The sequence below is a fragment of the Heloderma suspectum genome, chromosome 7 (assembly GCF_057233095.1).
Source record: "Heloderma suspectum isolate Gila_16-S chromosome 7, 16-S_ref, whole genome shotgun sequence".
Taxonomy (NCBI): Eukaryota; Metazoa; Chordata; class Lepidosauria; order Squamata; family Helodermatidae; genus Heloderma; species Heloderma suspectum.
Genome location: NC_139464.1, coordinates 54089017 through 54102244, shown reverse-complemented (window position 1 = coordinate 54102244; position 13228 = coordinate 54089017). Strand labels below are relative to the sequence as shown.

Sequence of the window (13228 nt, the reverse complement as noted above, 5' to 3'; positions counted from 1 at the left end):
GCCAATGCCGCGGCAAGAAACCCCCAGCCGGACAACCACCAGGCAAATCGGGACAAAATTGGCCACCACTGCCACCTGCCAAACACAGCCGCTGCTGCACACGGAGGAAGCGCAATCACTTCTCCAGAAGCTGCTGCCGCCACCATCGCTTCCGTCGGGTTTCTTCAGCTGCACAGCGCGAGGCACCTGCTTTGAAGCCGTGTTTGCAGAGGTCAGGAGGTGTGGTGCAGAGAGCCTTAAGAAGGCTCTCCGCCCCTCCCACCCCTGGTGGGACCAACTCAGGCCGCCAATCACGGCCGAGGACATCACCTCTCCCCACCCACCCACAACAGCCCACCACGAGGCCAAGCAAGCTGGACTTGTGGTGTGGCACTTGTCAGGTTGTTATCGCTCAGTATTGCCTGTGTTCCCCTCCTGTGTCTTTTCAGACCTGATCTGTGGCAAACTTTTATAATGAAATGAAACCGCAGCTCCAGCATATCCAACGTGGAGAGACAAAGCACAGCGAAGGCTTTCAGCATCCTGCGCCTTCGCCTTAAACTCTCCCTCTTTGCAGAATCAGATCTTTTTATTGCTTCCTGTTGATCATGGCTGGGGGGATTTGTAAGTTATTGCCCCCTGAAGAGCCTCTCTAAATTGCCCCAGGTTCAGTTTTTCTCCTTATGGGGGCTGGGAATCTGTACTTATTGATTTCCTCTTTTTTGTTTGTTTTCTTTTAAAAATCATACATACTTAATAACATTAAAATAACTGCTTGAAAAGGAACTCCTTGAAAAATAGTCCGGTTGTAGAATATCACAAGCTCATTTTTTTTAAAAAAAACTTATCCTTGCTGCTGAATTGCCTTTGTTTTATTTGTTAATACAGTGTTGAAGTAAGATTCAGCTGTCAGTCCGTCATTTTCTGTACATGGAATAGGCTGGGGGGGGGGGCTTGTCTTTTGCCTCAGGCACCAGAATGTCTTGGGCCAGGCCTGTATATTAATCTATGTTTTAAAATGTGTGCAAATTTAAAGTCACCTACTTGTCTATTCCTAAAATAGGGAAAAGGACAGGACCAGAAAATAGGACCAGAATATATGCGCGTTCCCCAGTGGTGAAAGACTGCAGCCATTCTTCTAAAGGTAACTTGGGGAATGGATCCCCTGTTCCTTAAATATGTATAGAGCATTTGCATCCTAACTTTCCCAGTTTCCATTCTACGCAGTGTCAAAAATCTACTTTAGGTGAGGACTCTACACCTCCTTATACTTGCTGGAGATATCATGTTTGGGAGAAGACTTCGCAAGAACCCCTCTTTCTGAGGTGTGTTAGAACTGAATGTGTGGTGAAATTTTAATGTGGAGGAGCATTTAAACATGCTATCCGCTGTGTTTACTCTGAGGTGCTACTGTACTCATAGGACTGAGCTGGTACAGCCCCCATAATCCACTGGAAAACGCTGAACCATCTCTAATTTACTATATTAAAAAGTGAGGTTTTAAAATTTTACTTTCTTTTCAACTTATCATAACTGCTGTCCATCTAATCACTTACATGTGTGCTTAATTTGAATCACATTAACACCACAACCAGGGGTGTTGTTAGGTTCTTAAAAGATCTGGAGCACAGGCCCATAACACAAATTTGCATGCATATATATATAATCTCCAATCTAAGCGCACCTCTAATATATTTATGTGTGTGTGTATATGGTGTGTGCATGTGGTGTGCCTGCGTGTGTTTATAGATTACATACATACATAAGAAGTGTGCACTGACCCCCCACCCCACTTCAACTCAGACCCCAATTCAGCATTTTGGAAAACATCCCGCTTCTGCTTGGGCCAATTTGTAGTTGGACCATTTCAGCTCAGCACCAAACCTGAGTCAAGGTTTGGAAAAATGAGTCTGTAAGCTTCCTGTTGAGTACCATGGGAAATTTTTAAAAAAACACCTGTAACTTCTTTCTCTTGGTCAGAACTGGATGATCATTTCAAGCATAGTAGCCCCCTAGAAGGGATTACTCCTGCACAATGTCAGAAAAATAGGTGCAGGGTTTATATTTTGATTTTCTTTTAAAGGGAACTGTCAATAACATTTTTTTACTTGGAAGAATTGGATAAACATTTCAGGATTCATTGCCCCATCAGAGGAGATCATGTCTCCAAATTTCAGAATGATAGCCACAAGGGTTTTTGTGCAAGGGTGCCCTTGACATTTTGAGGTCTCCAAAAGAGGACATACTTCTCTCCTTATTTTCCTTGTGGACCATTGTTCTGAAAATTACAGACAGCCTAGAGGTGTCCCTAAGTAAGAAACCAGCAAAGTTTCAGAAGGATAGGTGCAGCAGTTCATGTAGAAGGGGAGTTCTCTAATTTAGGGGAGGGAGGGTTTGCTTTCCCTTCACCTCTTCCCCAATAGTTTTTTGGGTAAATTTGTATTAAAATGCACAGGTCGTTAGAGGTGTCTCCTAGGCAAGAAACCAGCAAAGTTTTTGAAGAATATACATGCATGCAAATTTAGAATGACTAGAATTTATTTACATTTCACCAATATTAGCAGCAGGGGAACATGGGTGGGAAGGTGCTATTGCACTCATGTCCTACTTGTGGGTTTCTTGTGGGCATCTGGTTGGCCACTGTGTGAACAGAATGCTGGACTAGATGGACCTTGGTCTGATGCAGCATGGCTCTTCTTATGTTCTTAAATATAGAGTGCCTCTGAGCATATGCAGAAGCTTTTCTTTCACCACTGAGAACTTACATTCTCCCCCTACCATTCTATTCCCCTCTATGTAACCATCCCTCCTCATCCTACCATCCTCCAGCAACTCTTCATAAAAACAGATGTTTTGTGCAACTCTCCTCTACCTCCTCCTTGCTATGCACAACCTCTCATTGTATCTTCCTCCCCGTAACTTCATTTGTGCCAAGACTTCACCAGGATTCAGCCAATGAGTCTGTTTTCAATCCTAGGGCTAAGTTATGGAGAAACTCTGAGCATGTACCATGTGCCTTTCCCTCACCATTGAAACTAGAGTTCATGAAAAATGAAAAAAACACAAGTGACAAAACATGCATAGGACTGAGCTGAAAGGGGCCCTCAGGCGGGCCCTTCCATAACGACACCACTGACCACAACCCAGAAGTCCCAAGCACCACTGAAGGCTCATTGATGTCTCTGGGAATATTCCAGTGTAAGCGGAACAACTGCATCTCTACAACAACTCCTTTGCTTGTGCAGTTTTTTCTATCCGCTTTGTAAATATAATCACGTAAATATAGCTAACAGCAATTTGGTGCCATAAGAATATAGTTACATTTATCACTCATGCAAGGACCATATAACTGGATGGTAATTAGCAGCATTATCCAATGTGTTTCAAATTAATATTTTCAGATGTCACTGAGGCATTGTGGAATTATGTGTGAAATTATTTAGTAAAAGCAAGAAATTCTAAAGCACTTACCAAAGGGTGAAGATTACTCTAATTATTGAACTCAATTATTCTTTCCCGCTTTAAACTGTGAAGAACATCTCACCTCAGAAAAATGAATTGTGTATCTAATGTTCTGGTCATCTTTACTCCTGAGAAGAACTGAGGATAAAATTTGCAATATCAAAAGAAACAAGATTTCAATTACCATATGGAAGGACACTCTCCAAATTAACTCGGTATTGAAATTGCTCCATAACTAAACTACATATGCATATATATATTTCTCAGTATTTAAGCAAGTCTTAGGCTAAATTTAAAAAAAACAAAAGCATCTTTCTACAGGCCAATTTCACATGTTTGCACAATGCAAATATATAATCAAGGCTGTGGTGAACGCCTCCCTTGAGGAGGGAGTGATGCCATCAGCCCTCAAGGAGGCAGTGATAAGACTGCTTTTAAAAAAGCCCTCCTTGGATCCCCAGGTTCTGAACAACTTTTGCCCAGTCTTGAATCTGCCTTTTTGGGGCAAGGTGATTGAGCGGGTGGTGGCAATGCAGTTGAAGGCACACTTGGAAGAAGCTGATTATCTAGATCCATCCATTTCAGTCGGGCTTCAGGCCTGGGCATGGGGCAGAAACGGCCTTTGTTGCCTTGCTGGATGATATGAGGAGGGCTCTGGATTAGGGTGAATGTTCCTTCCTTGTTCTCCTCGACCTCTCAGCGGCTTTTGATACCGTTGACCATGGTATCCTCCTGGACCGCCTGGAGGGGTTGGGCATTGGAGACACCTTATTACGGTGGTTCCAGTCCTTCCTCTCTGGCAGGTACCAGAGGGTAGCACTGGGAGAGGAGGTTTCGGACCCATGGCCGCTCACTTGTGCGGTGCCACAGGGTTCCATCCTCTCTCCGATGCTATTTAACATCTATGTGAAGCCGCTGGGGGCTATCATCAAGAGGTTTGGGGTGTGGTGTTATCAGTATGCAGATGACATGCAGCTCTACCTCTCGTTCAAATCTTCACCAAGGTTAGCCATAGAATCTCTGTCCAAATGTCTGGAGACGGTGAGTGGCTGGATGGGGAGGAACAAGCTGAAGCTGAACCCCGACAAGACCGAGGTACTTTTGGTGGGAGACAAGAGGAGGTTGGGGGATGCTGACCTGGTGTTGAATGGGGTATGGTTACCCTTGAAAGACCAGGTCCGCAGCTTGGAGGTCATCTTAGACTCCCAGCTGTCCATGGAGGCTCAGGTGTCAGCTGTGAGCCAGACAGCGCTGTACCAACTCCATCTGATACGGCGGCTGCGCCCCTACCTTCCCGACCATCTGCTCCCATCGGTAGTACATGCCCTGGTCTCCTCTTGTTTAGACTACTGTAATGCACTCTACGTGGGGTTATCCTTGAAGACGGTTCGGAAGCTGCAGCTGGTACAGAATGCGGCAGCTCACATGATTAAAGGCAGCCGCTGGCGAGATCACATCACTCCAGTGCTGAAGGAGCTGCACTGGCTACCAGTTGTTTTCCGGGCCAAATTCAAGGTGTTGGTTTTGACCTTTAAAACCCTATATGGTTCTGGCCCAGTCTAACTCAAGGAGTGCCTCCAGCAACACCAGATAGGCCACTCAACAAGATCAGCCTTGGATGGCCTTCTCTCTGTCCCACCAGCAAGGACAGCTAGGCTGGTGAGGATGAGGGAGAGGGCCTTCTCTGTGGTGGCCCCCACTCTGTGGAACTCCCTCCTTAGGGAACTCCGTCATGCCCCCTCTTTAATGAGCTTCCGCCATGCATTAAAAACATGGTTGTTCAGGCAGGCATTTGGGGTGGGCTAGGGTAATTTTAGAAATGTGATGTTTTTAATGTTGAATTTTATTGTATAAACTGTTTTTATTGTTGTACATCACCCAGAGCGGCTGGGTGACCGGCCAGATGGGCGATTAATAAATTTAATAAATAAATAATAAATAATAATAATTTGCATGTGTGTTTCCAAGGTGAGATCTCTGTCCTATTTGTTTGACTGGTCCACATAAACATATGCTTAACCAGAGTAGGTTTTAAACATGTTTAATTCTGCTGGGACTGTGCCCTGAGTGTGGAAGCATAAGACTGGATCCAGAGCAAGTAAGTTGCATTTAGGCCCCATGGAAATAAAAGTGAAAAGTTGGCCATGATGAGCTGAACTCTCATTGATTTCAAGGGGCCCTAAGTACAACTTTCTCTGGAAAGTTATAAATAAGATGCTATGTGGAAGCCTTGCTATTACGTATGCATCATGATGACATGTCATTACTGGCCCAGTGGGACAAGGCTTTAATTAAAATAAAGCCACAGTCCTGCACAAGTTATGGGATAAGGGAATCAATGGGAAAGGCAGGAAATACAGAATATGTCCACAACATCATGGATCTATCCAGCTTGTTTTGTATGAAGCAAGCATGCTTATATAACCAAAGAAAAGTAGATCAGCAACAAACAGCAGGATTGCTTGTGTGTATGGAGGAACACATACAAGGCAGCATACTCCAAACTATCAGGGAGATAGTTATTTCTGCAAGTAACAGCCTGGAAGAGTTATCAGGCACAAGTTACCATGACATCAATATCTCTCTGATTTTCCAGGGTTCTTAACTGCGTGGAGAGCCCCCACTGGTACAGGAGGGTTTCCTGCTCAGGCTGTCACCCTCAACACGATGGATGGGACGATGGAGGAGCTGGTCCTGGTGCACTCCTCTCCTCACATGTTCATTCAACATGGAACAATGGATGTCTGAAAAGGGTTATAGAAACATAACTATTTTGCAGTAAGGCAGAGCAACTCATGTCGCTTCCTACTCACTCCAACATGCACACACACACACACACCAAATAAGTCCACAACCAGTGGAAGTAAACCACACTAGGCAAGTATCAGAGGGGAAACTGGACTGTTCCATTATAAGCCCCTTAAAGTTAAATTCAATATATTTTACGTGTTTTATTCAATATCCTGTGTCAGGCATGAAGAGTGAAATACTAATATTGCTGCTCTAGAACTTTACATCCACAAGGATCACTTTAGTGAGATCTCACTAATATGCTTGTTTAATTGCTTTTCTCACTGCAAGATACATGTTTTATAATAAACAAAGGTAGCCCTATTGATCCATGAGTAAAATATCCAGAATTCAGAGGGTGGGGAGTGCAAAATCTACAATCAAGCAATACCTTATTAGGATCAACAAAATGGCACAAAAGATTGTGTAAGCTTTTGAGTTCTCCAGAATTCTTTATCAGGTTAGCTGGTATAAGAACATTGCCTGTGCCAGACTTCAGGCTGCCCTTGGGCATGCTGCTGCCAAAGAACCCCCTCCCTTCCTCCTTCCTGCTTTCGCTGCTGCCTCCTCTGCTCACCGCTTCCTCCCTGCACTGCCCACATATTTATTTATTTCATTTCTATACCGTCCAATAGCTGAAGCTCTCTGAGTGGTTCAAAAAATTAAAACTCAAAGTACAGCATAAAAACAACATAAAATATAAAAGCATTAAAACTACAATATAGAAGTACAACCAGAATAAAACCTAGCAGCAATGCAGAGACTTAAAATACAGTGATAAATTTAAAACAGCAGAGCTAAAAGACTAGAATGCTAAAATTCCTGGGAGAATAAAAAGGTCTCCACCTGGCACCAGAAAGAGAGCAATGTAGGTACCAGGCAACCCTCTAGGGAGGTCAGTCTACAGCTGGGGTGCCACAACAAAAAGGCCCTCTTCCTGGTAGCCACGCACCTCACTTCTTTTGGCAGGGGTCTCCTGGAGAAGGACCACTGAAGATGATCTTTGGGTCTGGGCAAGTACATATGGGAAGAGATGACCCTTCAGATAACCTGTCCCCAAGCTGTTTAGAGGTTTCAATGTTAATACCAGCACTTTGAATCAGCCCCGGATGTGGACTGGTAGCCAGTACAGCTGGAAAAGTACTGGTCTAATGTGATCTTGTTGGCCAGTCCCTGTTAACAATCTCGCTGCCCTGTTTTGGACCAGCTGAAGTTTCAGGACCATTTTTAAAGGCAGCCCCACATATAACGCATTGCAGTAATCCAGACGAGAGGTTATCAGAGCATGCATAACTTTAGCTAGGCTATTTCTGTCCAGATAAAGGACATATAGTTTGTATATCAGCCTAAGTTGATAGAAAGTGTTCCGTGCCACCGAGTCCACCTGTGCCTCAAGTGACAGTTCTGGGTCCAAGAGCACCCTGAAACTAAGAACCTGATCCTTTACGGGGAGTGCAACCCCCTCCAGAACAGGTTGAACATCACCTAGCTGGGCAGACAAACCACCCACTAACAGTACCTCCATCTTGTCTGGATTGAGTTTCAGCCCTCATCCAGTCCATTACTGTGCCCAGGCACTGATTCAGAACAGCCACTGCCTGACGTGGTTTTGATGAAAAAGAGAGGTGGAGCTGGGTGTCATATGCATATTGATGACACCTCAGTCCACATCTCCAAATAACCTCCCCCAGCAGTTTCATGTAGATGTTGCACAGCATAGGGGATAAAACAGAGCCCTGTGGGAACGCAGAGCATAGTTGCCAAAGCACAGAGCAATAATCCCCCAGTACCACCTTCTAAAATAGGCCATCCAAGTAGGAGTGAAACCACTGCAGCACAGTGCCTCCAACTCCCAGCTCAGACAACCTATACAGAAGGACACTATGGTCAATGGTACTGAAAGCTGCTGAGCGGTCCAAGAGAATCAACAGGGTCACACACACCCTGCCCCTCTCCTGGCAAAGATCATCCCACAGGGCAACCAAGGCAGTTTCCATTCCAAAACCAGGTCTGAAGCCTGATTGTAATGGATCGAGATAATCCATTTCATTCAAGAGTGCCTGGAGCTGTCCTGCAACCACCCGCTCAAGCACCTTGCCCAGGAAGGGGATGTTAGCTACCAGCCTATAGTTGTTAACATCTTCTGGGTCCAGTTTAGGTTTTTTCAGGAGTGTCTTACTTACCACCTATTTTTAAAAGGCTGGCACCACTCCCTTTCTCAAGGAGGAATTTTCAGCCTCCTGAACCCAGCTGGATATCCTCTCCTTATTTGATATGATGAGCCATGAAGGACTAGGGTCAAGCACACAGGTGGTGGACTGACACCTTGTCCACATCCTTGAGCCTCAGTAACTGAAACTCATCCAATAAAACTGGATCAGACGGCACTCTGAATGCCTCTACTAATGGAACTGCATTAATCATGGTTCCAAATTTGTGATGAATTTGAACAACTTTGTCTTCAAAGTGCTGTGCAAACTCATCACAGCATGCTACTGAGGGTTCAACAGTTTTTCTCCCTGGCTCAGAGTGCAGCAGGCCATGAACCACTTGGAAAACCTCCACTGGATGACAATGAGAAGATGCAATGGTGGTGGAAAAGAAATCTCTCGTTGCCATCCTAGTTGCCACAGAGCAGTTTCGATAATCAGCTCTAACCTGTGTTCGATCAGACTCAGCACAAGTTTTCCTCACCTGCATTCTAGCTGTCTCCCCTCTTGCTTCATTGCCCTCAGCTTGGATGTATGCCAAGGAGCTGGCCGGGCTCTGATGAAAGGGAGAGGGTGCTTGGGTGTGATCATGTTGACCGCCTGAGTCATCTCTGCATTCCACAGAACAAACTGGGCTTCAACAGGAGCACTAGCCAAACCAGCATGAAAATCCCCCAGAGCCCTCTGTAATCCATTGGAATCCATTAGCTTCGAGGGGTGGACCACTTTAACAAGACCCCCCACCTTTGCAGACGGGAAAGGCCGCTGAGAGTCTACGCCTCAATAGGAATTGATCAGACCATGACAAGGAAGTAGATGTTAATTCCCCCACTTTCAGATCACCATCCTCCTGCCCAGTCTACTAAACCAGATCAGGCATGTGTCCTTTTACAGGTGTTTGGCCAATGACATCTTGAGACAACCCCATGGTTGTCATGGTGGCCATGAAGTCCTGAGCCACCCCCGGATACAGCAGCCTCAGCATGAAATTGAGACCTCCCAGAACCATCAGCGTAGGGGTCTTCAACACCAAATCCAAGAGCACCTCTGCCAGCTCAGGCAGGGAATTTGATGGGTAGTGGGGTGGTCAGTACACCAGCAGAATCCCTAATCTGTCCTGGGTACCCAACACAAGGTACAGACACTTAAGATCAGCACTCAAATGAACAGGAAGCCTAGAGAGGGAGATCATATTCCTATAGACCACAGCAATCCCCCCCACCCCCAACCCTTGAGTTGGTGTTGGTACTGCATCGAGTACCCAGGAGGGCACAGCTGGGAGAGAATAATCCCTCCCAGTTCCCCCACCCAGGTCGCAGTAATACACACCAGCCCCCTCACACACAATCAAACCATGGATGAGGCAGATTGTATTTTGGACCAACCTGTCACAAAACTGTGGATTTTAGATGTTTTATAATGTATGCTTTTCACAACAAATCTGTCTTTAATGGAAGATGAAAGGATTGGGAAATTAGGAATCTTGCTTGGGCATACAGTTTCCTGAGAAAGTCTTGGCTCTATATGCCAGCATTTCTCTTTATTGTCCTCTCCACCCTCCTGTGCTTTCCCAGACCCAGCTCCTCTGCCTCTCTCTATTTTACTTCAGGTTGACCTGAAAGCATTTGAAAAGCGCATCTTGCAGGTGTTTGGCAATTGTGACCCAGTTGGCTTGTGCCAAAGTCCAGGCAAAATGGCTGTCTTGGACAGAGTTGAAACTCAACTAAGGAACAGGGTGGGATAGTAGCTTTGGCACAGGTGACACTTAACATCCATGTGCTTGATGCCTCCTGGAGAACCAAAGTTGGAACAAATCTATTTATCCAAGGGATAGATTAGCCATATCTATATTTTGTTTAGCTACAAGTGTGGGAAAAAATATTCAGAAAGGGAAGCTTAAACTAACCACTTGTGCGGAAGGAGAGAAGGAAGAATGACACTGGCAGTTTTTAAATGCACACTTCTCTGTTTAACCTCCTTTTTTGCAAATTTGAGTAAAGCCAAACATCGTTTCACATGTTTTAGTAACTTGTAGTACCTAAATCATATGAACTGAAAGAGCTTAAAGTGTTCTTGCTTTAGGCATTGGAAGAGCACTTGTGAGATTTATACATTCCCAGGTTTTCAGTAACCATTGTCTGGATTTCTACCAGCTTACAACAATTACCAAATCTCATTATTTTGTTTATGTCCATCAATTTCAGGGATTTATTTGAACCAAAATGTGAGGATGTTCATGGGAATATAGCAGCTTCAGGTTTTGTTGTTGTTTAAAGAGAACATGATAGTGGCCTGAAACAAATATTCAAGAGTCTAAAGGCAAACACAAAGATGTTGCAAATAATAAATCTTAAAAGTATAAACCAATCTGGCCCTGAGTAACCCGAGTCATGGATTGGGGGGGGGGGGTTGGTGTTGGCAGTTTACGAAAAGACAAAATGACCTGGTTTGCACATAACACTAGCACATGATTTATTTAACATGCTCTAACCAAAGTTTGCTTAGCAGATGATCGAACAAACCATGGTTTGTTTTCTCAATCTCTGGGTTGTTTTTCCCCACTTCCTTTGCCCACTTCCTCCCTGTATTCCAAATGCCTTTGCAGCATTGTAGTACTGACATGTAGAGTGGCTGATTTTTTTTACTGCTCTTGCCCACCACTTCTGTAGGCTGGCGAAACAACCCATGAACAACCTACAGTTCTGGGTCCACACATAATGAAAACCCATGGTTTAAACAACCCAGAGTTCACAACCAACAACAACCATGGGTTCTTTTTCTGAGTTTTTGTGGTTAGCAAAATATGGTTTGTTAGCATGGCTGCGTTCACACATCATGACAATGCAGAATTAAACAACCCTTATCATGGGTTGGTGTTATGTGCAAACCAGGCCAATGATGTCTGCACTGGGATGTAAGTCAGCCACCGACCTACATCAGTAGAACTACAAAAGACAACCATTTGCAATCAACAATAATCAATGTTCTTACTAAGAACATAAGCTCTCCACCAATTCATTTCAACAAGCTTTGTTTCAGATATTCTCTCTTAATTGCTAAATGGTAGTTTTAGAAGTGGGTGTTGCTGCAAAACCATGTTTCTTTGCATGCTTTAAAATGGCACTCAAACTTTCCTGAGAATGCTTGCATTAACTAAACTGGGGGTTGGTGATGTAGAAGGGATGTGAAAAAAATATCCCACAGTATCCAATTTCAACTTCTTTGTTAATAGAATATTAGCTTTAAAAGTGGTTGCTCTTCAGGAATATAAACTATTCCTCAAGAATATTCCAATCCAGTGTAGATTGGAACACATTATCCTTCAGACTGACCTGGTTCACACAATCAAAAAAGCTACCTCATGGATGATGTATGCCAGGAACTGGACAAGAGAAGAGTATGCAATTCTGCCTAATATATACATTTTTGCAAGCAATTTTCCTAATATAATGCATTTCTGAGTTCTATTTTCAATAATGTGTGCATTTTGCGTGCACATTTCTCTAATATATGCATGTTCCAAACTTTTTGATTGGATAATTCTTTGACTTAAGTATGACACATTCACAGCCATGGGGACTGAGCCATGTGACTCATTCACCACAAGCAAAAGCAGCTAGTTTTGCATACCACCACACACCACCTCCATTTGGGTTGGGTGTGGTGCACAAAATTGGCAGCTTCTGCTTGTGGTGAATGAGTCACTTTATCAGTCACCACAAGCAGGGAATATGTAAAAAAACAAATCAAAGCAAGAAGAGAGGTGAGCCTCAAGCTAGTACCAAAAATTTGTGTTTATATGATGTAAAATGTCCAATGCATTTTGATTAAAGAATATATTCTTCAGGGGTATTAACTTCCATCTTTATCTAGTGAAGCCAGTTTCTCAAGATTCTTTCTGCAGGGAGTGGTCTCTCCACACCATGTGAAAAGCACTCATCTGTAACATGTAGCTGCCATTAGACTCTGTGTTACCCCAATGACACTACAATTTAAAATAACTTAAGGCATTTAGCTTTATGTCCTTGACAAGCTTTTAATGGGGAGGAGCCATGGCTTAGCGGTAGAGCACATGCTTTGTATGCAGAAGGCCCCAGGTTCAATACCCAGCATCTCCAGATGGGGCTGGAAAAACTCCTGCCTGAAATGCTGGAGACCTGCTGCCGGGCAGTGTTGACAGTTCTGTGCTAGATGGATTGGTGATCTGACTCAATGACCCAGTTCGTACATCACTCTGGGCAATTCCTGGGTTGTTTAATCTAGGAATTGTGAGAGGAGCAGAGCGCATGATCCATTTCTGTTTTCAATTAACAACTCAGGTTCCTACATTATTTTGTTATGTCTGAACTCAGAAACTCCGCGTTGTTTATGGGTAAAGGGCTTTATTATTTAAGGACTAACCTATGCTTGAAAAATTGTAATTTTTGAAAGAGATGTAGGCTGGAAAAAGTTGTTAAAGCAGATGTATAGCTGCCTCCGAAGACAGCAGCCCCACATCTTCTACCCCATAACAGAGGGGTACATTACACTGGTGTGAGATTTCCTGCCACCACAAGTGGCAACCAATGAGGTGAAGCACAGGTAGAAAAACTGGTAGTGTGATATCACATCTTGATTATCCCTTCAGCTTACAAGGTGAAAGGAGGACAAGATACAGCCCTGCTGTTTTTTGGCATCCACCATGCATGTTCAATCAAACTGTGGCAAATTCTTAAGGAGATGGGAGTACCAGACCACCTTACCTGTCTCCTGAGAAACCTGTACGAGGGTCAAGAAGCAACAGTAAG

General features: G+C 44.1%; 1 long non-coding RNA gene across 3 annotated transcripts in view; it reads left to right on the top strand.

The window, feature by feature from the left end:
- The window catches only part of LOC146339806 (uncharacterized), a 46965-nt gene extending 39456 nt beyond the window's left edge, over positions 1 to 7509 (top strand). The window contains exons 3-5 of one of the 3 annotated variants that reach the window (XR_014784363.1): positions 1043 to 1123; positions 1207 to 4536; positions 6038 to 7509. This is a non-coding gene — a long non-coding RNA (uncharacterized LOC146339806). Of the gene's footprint in view, positions 1 to 1042; positions 4537 to 4786; positions 4901 to 6037 lie in introns of those variants that run through there. The other 2 variants (XR_014784362.1, XR_014784364.1) reach the window with 2 other exon arrangements.
- Positions 7510 to 13228: the final 5719 nt, after the last annotated feature.